This window comes from Emydura macquarii, unplaced genomic scaffold (genome assembly GCF_026122565.2).
Source record: "Emydura macquarii macquarii isolate MOO-44397 ecotype Brisbane River unplaced genomic scaffold, CSIRO-AGI_Emac_v2 contig_2448, whole genome shotgun sequence".
NCBI lineage: Eukaryota > Metazoa > Chordata > Testudines > Chelidae > Emydura > Emydura macquarii.
Window position 1 is genome coordinate 3,515,063 of NW_027132585.1, and position 13,546 is coordinate 3,528,608.

Below are 13,546 nucleotides of genomic sequence, written 5' to 3' on the forward strand. Positions count from 1 at the left end.
TGGCCTACCAGATCTAGACTCATCATCCTTTAGATAGTTAATGTCCTTAGATTAACCACTCACAGCATGAGGAGTGAAATATCAAGTAAACTGCAACATGCATTCCAAGGAACACTGTTTAATAAGCACAAAATTGAAAACAGCTTTATGCATAAAGGCCAAATAGGGAGCAGACCTGGCAACCAGAGTCTTCTAAAGGCATTTACTTCTCTCTATAACCTGACTTTGGGTACTAGGAAGGAGGCAAGTGGTCTAATGTGCCTTCTGTGCCTTTGTCTTTACTGATACCGCCCACAGTCAAGGGTCTTCCCTTGATTGCACATACTTTCATACACTAGCCTACACAAAAGGCTACCTACTCTCCCATTGCTGCCCAGTCAGTGCATTACCCACTCCTCGAATTTAGTGCAGCGTTTGGTTGTGGGCTGCGATGCTCATCAAACAAATAAAACCAAAACCTAAATAGTTTTGTTTAAACTGTTTAGAAACGTTTAATGTATACTGCATCCTACTACAACACTGTAAAAATCAGGGAGATAAAAGGTTTCGTAAAGGTTTTTCCCTCTCTACTGTTGTTACTGCTTCTCCTTCTCTCTCCTAGCACCCACACACTCTTTCACACATTCGCACATAAAGGCGCTGATGTTTTATCGAGCATGCACATAAAATCAGATCCGTTTCTGCAGGTGCAGTGAAATGCAATATTGGGGTCATGAAAAAAGACAGAAGCAAAACAAACTTAAGCTCTTTTCAATAACATGCAAGGTTATGGGGAACATTCTGGTATTTACAACCTTCAGAAATAGCAGAATAACACTCAATTCCATAAACTGACTACAAAGGATCTTACTGTATTTACATCTTTTACAAGAGAGATTAATTTTTTTTTTGACATTTACCACCAAAATATTTGCATTTCCTCCCATGACAATGAATTCAAATCCCTGTGTAAACACATTTGGATTTTCTCCAGTAATATTCATTACGATCAAACATAAGAAGTTATTTTCAAAACAGTGCAGGAAAAGCAGATGGAAATTCAAGAGAGGTAAAAAGAAGAATTCACACCAGATATGTGCTCTGCACACTAAACAGCTGTTCCGATCTTGTCCCAGGTCTTTCACTCTTCAAGTCAGCAGATGTTTGGAGTGTTGCTGAAATAATGTATTCAGGTGGGACTGGGTAGGCATAGAATATGTTTTATGTTGCTCAGTAGTGATCTCTCTGCCTAAAGAGGACATTGACTGTCTCCAGAGGAGTCCTTTCTGATCCTGCTGCTTGGTTGAATACTGAAAGAGACAATGGGGCGGTGGTTACCAATGAATCAGTGACATGCCGTCACAGGAAAATATGTGAAGGGACTGCTTCGACTGGTGCAAGATGTTCTGTCTTGCTGTTCTGTGCTCACTGTAGATGGCTACCTAGATACAGGTCAGTCTCCAGAGTCAATGCTGCCCATGCACATTGCCAGACTTATGTGACTGGACCCGAACAGCCTCTCTTGTCAGTCAGGGTCTGAGGTGGCCTTCCATTCCCGGGGTCCCGACGATGCCCTGGCCACACAAACACCCATCAAAACTACTTGACACTGACAATCTCACTGCAAACAATAATAGCCCCCAAAAATGGCGGAAGAAAAGAGAAAATGACAGGGGATGCATCAAGGGCCCAGTCCCAGCTCGCTGCATCTTTGATGGCTAGAAGGAACTGATACAAAGTTGGGGCCACTCCCTCATTAATGCCCTCAGAACCCTGCGTGAGGGAGGGGATGGTGGGTAGGAGTGAGGGAGCTGCCTCTTTGGACACTGATCTCTAGAAAATTCTAGAAGTTCTGGGTGCAGATGCCTTGATCACATGTGTGTGACTATGCAGAGTTGACATTCTCAAAGTGACCTTTTCTTCCCTTTAGCAGGAGGTTTGGCAGTCCATTTGGTCATCACTGCATTTGAGGTTCAACGTAAAAACAGTCCAGAGACTCCAGCCTGTGCAGCATGCAGCCACCTAACTCCTCAAAGGGCCAGGCCTCTGTGATTATATTTCCCCATCCTCTGTTCCTTCCACTGGGTCACGGTCTGCCTCTGGGGTCAGTACAAGGCTTTAGGCCTGATTTTTGGCTAATTTATTGAGTTAAAGCAAGATGTATTCTTAGGTTTTTTTGTGTGAATTCAGTGCCTTAGAATCATGGATCTAAAGAAGCCGTCAGATTATCCACAGAATAGGTCCATTTTGAGCAGCAACAGTGTAACACATTTCCCAGCACTGTGCTTCAGACCTGACCTGACCTGAGCTGAAGAGATCAGCTGTAGAACTGAGAAGGTAGATCAGACTCCATTCTTGTTTGTATGATTCAGTCATTACCAACCTGAGTCATTAACCTTTGTCAAGTGGTTTAGATCCTATTAGATAGAAGGTGCTAGAGAAGTGCAAAGAATTATTATTATTGATGAAAGGTTCTGTATCTCACTGCAATTCACCAGAGTTATTCACTCCCTCTGTTGGTCTTAGTTTGAAGAATAGTTTTTGGAGAGTCTGTCATACAAAAACATCTAGTATACAGTAGGCTGTATACCAGCTCGCATGGAAGGCGTTAATACAAAATATGAGACACGACAAGTTAATATTTGAAGATAAAGAGCCATCAACCTGAAGAGAGAAGTGTTAAAGGTAAAGAAAAAGCTTCCACAACCACTACTATAAGTGATATGTATGTTTTGGAGGGCAGGGACTGCTGTTTATGTGGCTGTAGAATGCCTAATACAATGTGGTCCAACTTGGTTGAGGCCATTAGGGGATACCACAATATAAAGACCCCTAAATTGAGGCTGGGGGATTTTCTAATCTTTTTTGGGGGAGTAATGATCAATCTTCCCTAGACTTTCAGATATCTTCTGAGCTTAATCTAGATTCAATGTAGAAAACATCAGCTATCTAGGGTCAAGAAGCACTCTCAATTTTCTTGCATCTATAGCAGCCTGCAACACTGACTTTATCAGCATTATCAGATATTTGTGTTCCAAATTATTGGGAGCCTTTAATCTACCACAGACTATATCCTCCACTTGCAGATAGATGGATCTAGAGTCACTTTTCCCGTTCTAATTTACATGATTGCTAGCCCCCTGGCCAGAAGCTCCAGAGGGAAAAGAGCTCTTTACTCCTTCTATTGGTGAAAAGGGAAAAGTGTTGCCCTAAGAGATTCATTTGCACGGTTTACCTACTGACAGTTCCTCTAGTAGCACTTTGAGAGTCACCTAGCTATACAAACATTTGGATTTGGGGTGGTATTGGTCTCTCAAAGAGAGCAAAGCGCTCATTTTCAAGCAGCTAGAGCTCTGCTCAAGGATCCTTTGCAGTGAAAGAGATGATGCAGAGGACATCAGCAGAGCAAAGTGGACTTTCGTAAGTCTTTGCCTACTTGCAACCTTAATAAAGCTGAATCACTAAAAGGCAGTAACACCTCCTAGGGAACAGGCATGTAGCTCGCTTGGAAATAAAGACAGACCTGCAATGAGACTTGGACTATTGCTACTTGCTGATCCAATCCATGTGTAGGATTTGGTGAATGGGTGAGGTGGTTTAACCAAGGAGCCATTACTTGTAGGACATTCTCACTAGTCAATGGAAAGGGAGTTGGATGGACTACTGCCAAAGTTACTGAAAGGAGGTGGGGTGGGTATTTTACTCTTTATTTGCTTCTATATTCTGTTGCTGTATTTCCCAAGTTTATGACTATATTCCTGTGATGGGATGTCCACCCCACAGAGGACTGGAAAGGGTTAAGGTGGCCAGGTAAGCCTATCAACTCCACAGGCTGCACCTGAAGGAAGAGCCAGGAAGCAGGGATTGATTGCAAGCAGATTCAGGTGTGTGGGAATAGGCAGGGCCTATAAAGCCAGGAAGCTGGCCACAAACAGTGGCTGCTGTTGGGAAAGGGCAGTTACTTCCCGGGAAGAGGAAGGAGGGTTTGGAGCTGGTACAGCCAGGGCAAGAAGGGGAACCAGGAGTGCTAGGAAGCAGTCTATCAAAGGAGCAGTGAGGGCTGGAAGAGGAAAGCCTAGAGCTGCTGGGTGTAGGGTCTCTGGACTGGGAGTAGTAGGTAGGGCAAGGTTCCCCTACCAGCCAGCAATGGCGTGGCATAGACCAGCGGGGCAGTGAATGGGAAGATTGCCTAGGTCACTGTAGAAGTGACAGAGAATTGAAGGATTGTACCCCAGAAAGGGGGAAAACATGGATTGTCCTTGCTGGAAGGCTGAGTCATAAAGAGGATGTTGTGGTTCCTGGGATGAGAGAGGAGCTGCAGACTTGAGAGAGAGAGAGATGGTGTGACAGTATGTGACCACTGAAAGGGGTGTTGATCTTGAGTTAATCCCCTGAGTGACCAGAAGGAGGTGCCAGACAAGTGGTGAGTAGAGTGCCCAGTGACACTTCCCTTTCTTCTAATACAGATTGCCTTGTTGTACACAGTCTTGGAGTGCTTGAGAGTAGGGAGGTTCTGCCTGTGCCAGCTGCTTAGGGAGGGTATATTTAGTTTTCCCAGGCCCTATTTGTTGTTGCTAACCACCTGACAGAAGGGTTATGTGATTATATGTTCCCAAGACAGTAATGAAGTACACAATGCGCAGGCTTATTAATAAATACCTGGTCCTGGCAGAGGTATTCAATAACCTACTAAGACAACTGTCCTATCCCACCATGCACTGGGGTTTATGGAAAATCTAAGATGGACTATTTAAGGGCTTTCTGTGCTTCATTTGTTCCATAGTTCTGGTGAGGACTGCGAAGAAGATTTTTGCACAGATCCCGGCATTTGCTGCACAACAAGAATTGTAAGGAAAGACTTTTTTTAAAAAGCCATAAAAATCAAGTGAATCTGGGAGGTGCTTCCCTGTGACTCTTTGGCTTTGAGCTGCCAGTCTAATTTATACCACTGGAGGGCACTCACATTTATCCTTTGCTAGGAATTATAGCTTCCCTGGCTCTTTCTGCTTGTTCTTTCTTCCCACTCCTTTCATCCTCTAGCCAGAACAATCACTTAGGGGAGTAGGGAAATGGAGCTCCTCTTTCTCTCTCCCTCCCGTCCATCTGTAAACTCTTTCAGGCTGTGTCTACACTGCAGTCGGAGGTGTGACTGCAGCCTGGGTAGGCATATGTGCCCTAGATTTAATCTAACTGCTATGCTAAAAATAGCAGTGAAGCTATAGCAGCACCACCTTCAGCACAGACTAGCACTACCCAGATGTACCCACGGTCCTCAGAGTGCAAGGACAGCATACACTGAATGAAGTCCATGCTGCCACAGCTTCACTGCTTTTTTAGCCATGCTAGAAAGATCAAATCTAGTGTGATAATACCAACGTGCTGCAATAACATCTCTGTTTGCAGTGCAGTCTTACTTTAAATAAACTCACAAGTACCACTGCTAAAAGTACAAGTGAATGGGAACAAGACAGTTTGGGGGAACCCTCCTTATTCCTTGCTTGTCCTTGTGTTCAGATATAGGCATTAGCTGTTGGCCAATGCAAAGTATTGCTTTGGAGCACCATTCTGCTACCATTCCTGGCACTGAGTAATACTTACACAAGTAGTCCCATTAACTGCAGTGAGAAGCCTTACCTGAGTAAGTACCACTCAAAGGAGGAAGTGAAGCAGGCCTGTAGGATTTAGTCAGCGCTTCAGACTAGCCACACTTTAGCCTTTTAGCTGCCAGCCCCTTTTAGGTCAATACACTCTTTCATAGGTTTCTTCCCATTTCTAACACCTCGGAGCTAGGTACCCATTATTTAGCAAGGGGACACCCACAGGAACGCTGCTATTGCTTCTCTCTCACAGCCTTGCTTAAGAGGAATATCTATAAGAGTCCTCTTTGAAGTGGAGTAAAGTTTAAGAAAGCATCATCCCCAGCCTCCACGTGGGTGCAGTGGCTAGTTTCTCACAAGCATAGAGGGGCGCACTAGGCTTACCAAGTAGTTTAAGCATTGTACTGATCAGCAAGGATGAAACAAGCGGAGAAGAAATACATTAGTCACAATGAGATTGCAGCTATGACAGTAACAGCTGATGAGGTGCAGCAGCTGTACTGGGTCTCTAATCAGTTCAAGCTATAATTTCAATGTTTAGGTGTCTTTTTTAGCAGCCAGGGAATTATGTACACAGCCCCACTTATTGCACTTTGTAGCTGTGACCTATCCTGAAAAATGTTTCCTTTTGCAAATCCCCCATGGCCTGCTAAAGCCCTAAAACAAGCAGTGTGGCTTAATCCTAACTAGATAAGATTCTTCTAAATCCTAAAAGATAATTTGTTGGAAGCTTAATTTTAGTCTGTTACACACAGGGCCTTATCTTAACACAAAGTTGCCAGCAAAATTAAACAAGCTGATTCAAACATGAGTAGCAAGTGCCCAGTGAAATGCAGTGCTCAGTGCACCCCTTAGAAAACATCAGGGCTGGTTCAGCCCATGCTGCCCAATCTGCAATCACAGGGGGCACTGTGCCCATGGACATCCTGCCCATTAGCGACAGGTTGATGGTTATTGCTCACGCTCTCTTGTGGTGGGGTGTAGAGTACAAGCTGCTTCTGAGAGTTCAGTGAGGCTTATCACCAGTCCGCAGGGAATCGAGACATCTTCTCTTGATTGTGGCCCTGGCTGGAGCACACTGCAAGTTCCATACGTCCTTCTGTTTAACAGGAAACCTCACTCTGCAGTTGCCCAACTCCCTTCCAGAAACACTTGCAGTGGTTCTGGACACATTCCCTGCTCTCCCTGAGACCCATGGGAGTGAACCTTTCACCCCTCGCTGGCATGATCTAGGGCAGGCAGGGTGGAAGAGGTGATGCATTTGAAGGACTGAGTCTCATTTACACTGAGGCCCCTTTACACCAGTCTGACAGAGTGGTAAAAAGGGGCCTGAATATAAATGAGAATCAGGTCCTGACTCTTAAATCAGGCAGTGGCTCAATCTTGTATCTTTGCCTGAAGGTCCTGTTTTGCTTGGTCTGGCCCTGGGAAAGGTTTGTTTAATGAGGATCAGTGCATTAGGTGGTTATTGTTTTGGGCCAAATGGAATGAAAATGCCAACATACATTGATCAGGCTCAAGGGCTCCATAACAAACCACTTCATACACTCAGTTTCTCTTCAGTCTTGAATTTGTGATATGTAAGACATTCCTAAGATAAACAGCCACAAAAATCACACTAACTGCAAAAACTATAGAATCCCAAACCTAGAAAGGAATGGAAATAAGCAATCGGGACCAAGATTAGTGGTGACCTGAGACAACTTGCAAAAAGTGTGAAACTCTTTATCACTGTCTTTAAATCAGGTTCTTTCCACAGTTTCAGGGGCTCTTACATTCATAGGACCATGTGAGCTCCCTCTGGTGGATACATGAATAATTGACTGTTCTTCTGGCCTAACCCTGTGAAAGCTGGGTCTGGTAGCTAGTTAATGTTGTATAGAAAGCTGTGGATTTCAACGGTGGTGTGGATGTGAGCTCAGTAAAAGTGCTCACAGACTCCAATAGTTAAGGCACTAGATGGGGATGCAGGAGACCTGATTAATTCCCTAATCTGCCTCAGACTTCTTGTGTGACCTTGGGCAAGTCACTTGGGGATAGTGGAGGTGCACAAAGCTTCTTAGGTGCCTAAACCCATCTTTAAGTTTCTAAGATCCACAAAGCTCCCACCAAACACTGTAGGCACCTCAGTGCCAACGGAGTTGAAGTTTTTTTTTTTTTTTTGTTTTTTTTTTAAGTAAAATTTCCCTAGGTGCCTAAGGTTTTGCTTCTGGGCAAGCATCAAGCCAAACAGAATGAGAAACCCAGGGTATCCACAGCACAGAAAAATATTTATGATGCCTTTTCACATCTGTTTACATGAAGTGTACAAAGCAAATCAGAATCGTGGCCCCTTGCCGATCTGAAAGCCAGTGCACAATATCAGTGAAAAAACATGGAGTTCTGCATGTCATGAGGAGCAAAACAAGAAAGCTGAGTGTGTGTCTACTGTCTACATTTGGAGCTGGAGTTGTGATTGGCTCAAGGAGACCTCCTTGCACTAGCTCTAATTGAGCTAGCATGCTAAAAATAGATTTTTAGCTGTGTATGGTGAGATGGGCTAGCTGCCCCAGATATGGGCCTGTGGTTATTGAATGGGTAAGTTCTCTCAGGGTGGCTAGCCCATGCCGCCACAGCTACACTTTATTATTAGTGCACCAGACTAACACCCCAGCTCCAAGTGCAGACACACCCTACATTTGTTTTTTATAGTGAACTAAAGAATGTTAGCAGCGCTAATTGTATGAAGAAAGAAGTGCATGTTCTGAAATATGTTTTCCTAGAGCACCTTCATCACTGTTAATCAGACTGGGGAAACAGTATAATACTCACTAATAATTTAAGTGCTGACAATATGTTGGGTGCTGCCCAAGTTGCAGAATGAAGACAGTTCCTGCACCCAAGAAATTAGGCTCAGAACCTTAAATACCTCTGAGGACCTGGTTAATATAAGTACCCACCCTTTCCCAATTCATAAGGCTCTGGATGTATTTTTCTGTGGGCTTGCAGGGCCTTTTATGAGTGAAAGAGACTTACACAGTAATATCCTTAACCTCTATTAATTAACAAGTACCAAAATAGAATACATATGCTAAGCGTACAATGCTCTCCATTTCCAATAAGGCAGACAAACGTCTTTTGGTGATCAATCAGGATTAGATCATCTGGAGACTCCGGCTTCTGCACAATATGGTTGACAGGGTGTTGAGGTCTGTTTCTTGGGCTATGTCCTGGAGTTAGGTTCCCCAGAACTTCCTTTTGGACCTGAGTTTATATAGTTAAAACTTGAGTTCTGTTTAGCTATAGCTTAACCAATCATTTAAAACTAAAGTACTACAAAACACCACCCCTAGCCCATTATGAAACAGGTTTTTAACCAATCATACCCCACCACCTTAGTTGATTTAAATATTGCATAATTAATTATGTAACAGACAGAAACAATCAAAGAACCAGACAGAAATCATTCATATAAACAATAGAGAAGTGGGAACCATAAGGCAAAACAATAAGACATGTAGATTTTGAAACCACAACTGTTAAGTGATTCCTTGCTAGACAGCATACTATCAGACAAAGTTTTCTTTAAACATCTTAAGATCTGTTTCTTTATCTGGTCGTGGTAGTTACTAGTAAGGACAGGAATGCCTTCTGATTGGCCCGATATTACATTGTTTGTAATTAAGGCGGAATGTGAAGATGTGACTATATGCTTCTTAGCTTATGGCTGCTTAGCCAAAGAACAAGGCCTCAGACCTTATTCTTGAAAGTGAGGTTAGAAGACCTGTAAAGGAAATGGTGGAGGGACTCAGAATGGGACTGACGCAGATTGATAATATGCACAATGTGGACCTGAGTGGAGCACATGGGTCAATAGTGCATTTGAGATTTTCTGACTTAATGAAGATCCTTGCAGTTTGCACAAGAGGATCACTGAGATTATAGGACAGTCCTTATCCATGTGAAATCCAGTGGTGCCATGCTATTGAAAGATGTCTAGTTATTAACCACAGAACATTTCATTTGGAGTCTTATCCTGTGCCCATGAAAACCAATGGCAAATTTCTAATTTAACCACAGTAGGAGAAGGTGTCCATATAGTTAACAAATATGCTGTGCAAATCTGGGGTTTCTTACTGTAAACAGTTTCTCCAATAAAAATTACATTTTATTCCAAAGCCCAGCATTCCATACACAGAAGCCAAGTATCATAACACTTACTTAGTTGTTTCTCTACATTTATTGTTCTATTATCCATTTTCAAGTAGCTAGTAAACCTTTGCTTCCAATTTTACAGCATCAGTTTTACTTAGTATTCAGAAATTCAATATTGCATCTTGGCAATTAATGAACAAACAGTAATTGTTTCTAAATCTTTGCTATTGTCAATGTCATCCACATTTTCAGAAATGGAGTTTTTGGTCATACCCAAATGAAATTTCTGCATCTGGTACCAGATATTGTGAATCAATTTGATCCCCAGGACTGTGAATCAAAATCAGTACCACAATCAATTTTGTGAATTGTTTGTGGGAGGGTAGTCCCACAGACAGTGGTAAAAGGTGAGCCTGGGTGAGAGACAACTAGGGAATTTTGATAATTCTGGCCATGCATTATTGGGTACTGAGTGGATGTAATACACTCTGTGAGTAATTAAATACTGCATTTGGGCATATCCATCACAATTTGAGAAATCATGTAATATATATGGAACCATTCTCCAATGCTCTTTTGAAATTTCGGTAGCTCTTTATTTCATGCCTGTCTGCGGTCATTATTTTTTTTTTTTTTTTTTTTTTTTAAGCCCATTTTTGATGATAAAAAAATAAGTGGTCAGATTCTACCACCTTTACTCTCATTTGGTAGTACATTGCTCTAAAAGTCATCCCAATTACTTCTTCCCTGGGACTACTTGTGGACTAAGACACTACTCAATGTTAATAAGGGTGTGGCCTCAAACTATTGTACATATTTTGAGTGGGGTGAGTAACTTGATAAATTTAAAATCAGTTGTGTGCTGAATGCCCTTCTCAACCTTGTTGTTTGGGCATTCTAGGGAGAGTCCGGTAATTCCAAATATACTTTGTAAAATGAATTAAGTTACTTTAAGGAGGCACTGTTTAAGTTATGGTGCATAAAAACTGATTTAATTTGACAGTGGGTCCCATATTGAAGTTCTTCCCTTCAGGATTCTTTCCATACATTTGTTTTGCATTTTTTGCCAAATGATCCATTTTGACATTAAAATATATAAAAATAGCACATGTTCAACTTGCTGTGAAAGAAACAGAGTAAACAAACCAGTGCATGCATGCTATCTCTTAGCACAAGTTATTTTGCTGTAAAGTATAACAGCTTGTTGTGCATCTACTTAGAAAAAAAAATATTTTCAGTGACAGTCTGGGGAGGTTTGCAAACAATGTAGTAATCCACAAACAAATAAAATGCCCTTTATTCTCACATGCAAACAGATGGCTTTGTAGACAGCAAGCAGAATGAGGTGTCTGGGTAACTCAGATCTGGATGGGACTGGATTGTGTCTGTATGGAACCCATGTCACCAACAATACCCATTATAAACTTGTCCTGAACTAGAACTTACAGTAGTACTAACTCTCATTATTTTTAGCATGAGTCTTATAATAGGTGGTATTTTTCTTAAAGCCTCAGGTCCTGGAGTCAGGAATTACATTAGAATCACTTCCTTAAAAGAAAGAAAAATAATACTTTCTAGCCTTTATGGCTACAGAGAAACCTTTACCATGAGTGAAATCTAAATTCTCAGAAACCAGAAGGCAAATCAAAAGAAACCAAGATAGTCTTTAAAATCTCATGATTTTTGAGGCCCGACTAATGATTTTTGAATGTTTGGGGTTAGCAATATTGCTTTTATAGAGAGTGGTTTCATTATAATTTTTGATATTCCTGTCTTTTACTTATTTTTGGCACATCGCTGCACATTATTTTTTGTGTTCCATGTTGGAGTATTTTTCCTGTACGGTATTATAATTTATTTTTGTGCATTTTCTCTACCAGTTCATTTAGAAATGTTTTTCAGATTCATAATTAAATTTACCTGGGAATGATTCTTGCATTTTTTTTGTAAGTGCTATTCACTGGACTTCTGTCTTTTTATAGAAGGGGCCAATTGGCAGGATGATGTACCAATGAATGGCCTAGAATCACTTGCTAATTTCTTCACTGTAAGAATTGTATTTGTGGAAACTTGTATTTTAAATGGATGTGCACCTGAACCAAAAACCTTGATCCAAATATCTCCAGACTTTGAGGGCGGGGATTGTTTGAAATTTGTACCCAGATCCAGATCCCCATTTTGCAAATGGACTCTCACTTTAAAATGGTCTAAATCAAAACCCTGGCCTGAACGCCCCACCTTTCTTTGAATATGAAATCTACATCTCAGTCCACATTTTGTTGCTTGAGCCTATTTCTGATTTTAAGTTAATCTGTTCTTATTCCTATTTATTTGCTATTATTTGACACAGTATGTACTGGATTCATCTATATGAGTAAACCCTGAGAGCTGAAATCTATGGTTTATTATAGAGGTGGAACCACTTTATTTTGTATTTATGGTTAGTTTCTGTTTAGTGCCTGCTTCTCCCTGAGTCGAATTCATCCTTGGTGAAACTGATAGACTATAAGGTCAGAAGGGACCAATGATCTAGTCTACCTCCTGCACAACGCAGGCCACAGAACTTCTGTAATAGACTCCTAACCTAAGACTGAATTATTGAAGTCCTCAAATAATGATTTAAAGACTTCAAGGTACAGAGAATCCATCAGCAAGTGACCCATGCCCATGCTGCAGAGGAAGGCAAAAACACGCCAGGGCCTATGCCAATCTGCCCTGGGGGAAAATGCCTTTCCAACACCAAATATGGTGATCAGCTAAACCCTGAGCATGTGGGCAAGACTCACCAGCCAGACACCCAGAAAGAATTCTCTGTAGTAACTCAAACCCACTCCATCTAACATCCCATCACAGGCCATTGGACATACTTACCACTAGTAGTCAAAACTTACCACTAGTAGCCTGTCTTCAAAGAAGTTACACCAGAGATGAATTTAACTCCTTAACGAAAAGCTTGTTCTGATAGGAGATAGCACTTTGGTTGTAATGGGAATGTAACTAGGTTATTGTCTCTGAGAGTGAATTGTTTACCTTTGGTCAAATGCTTTCCTATGGTTTACTGTAACTTCTGATTTTTCTTATATGTATTATCGAACACTTGTCCCACATCACTTGCTGATATAGAATCAATAAAATATAGGGCTGGAAGGGACCTTGAGAAATCAAATACGGCCCCCTGTGCTGAGACAGCACAAAGTAAATGTAGATCATCCCTGTCAGGTATTTGTCTAACCTGTTATTCAAAACATCCAGTGAGGGGGATTCCACAGCTTCTCTTGGAAGCTTATTTTAGTACTTAATTATCCTTATAGTTAGAAATACCAAATATCTAATCTAAATCTCTTTTGCTGAAGATTAAGCCAATTACTACTTGTCCTACTGTCAGTGGACATGGAGAACAATTGATAACCAACCTCTTTATAATATCCCTTAGCATATTTTAAGTCTGATCAGGTCCCCACTCACTTGTCGTTTCTCAAAACTAAACATGTCCAGTTTTTTTAACCTTTTCTCAACAGGCAAGTTTTTTAAACCTTGTATCATTTAATAGTGCTCTTCTGAATTCTCTCCTAGTTGTCCACATCTTTATTAAAGTGTGGCTCCTGGAACTGGACACACAACTCTACACAGCACAGGTGAAACCCTCTGCTGAATAGTATAACTACCTCGCGGGTCATACATACATTCCTGTTACTACACCCCAGAATATTAGCATTTTTTGCAACTGCATCACATTGTTGGCTCATATTCAATTTGTGATCCACTATAACCCCCAGATCTTTTTCTGCACTACTACTGCCTAGCCATGTATCCCCTATTTTGTTTGTGCATTTGGT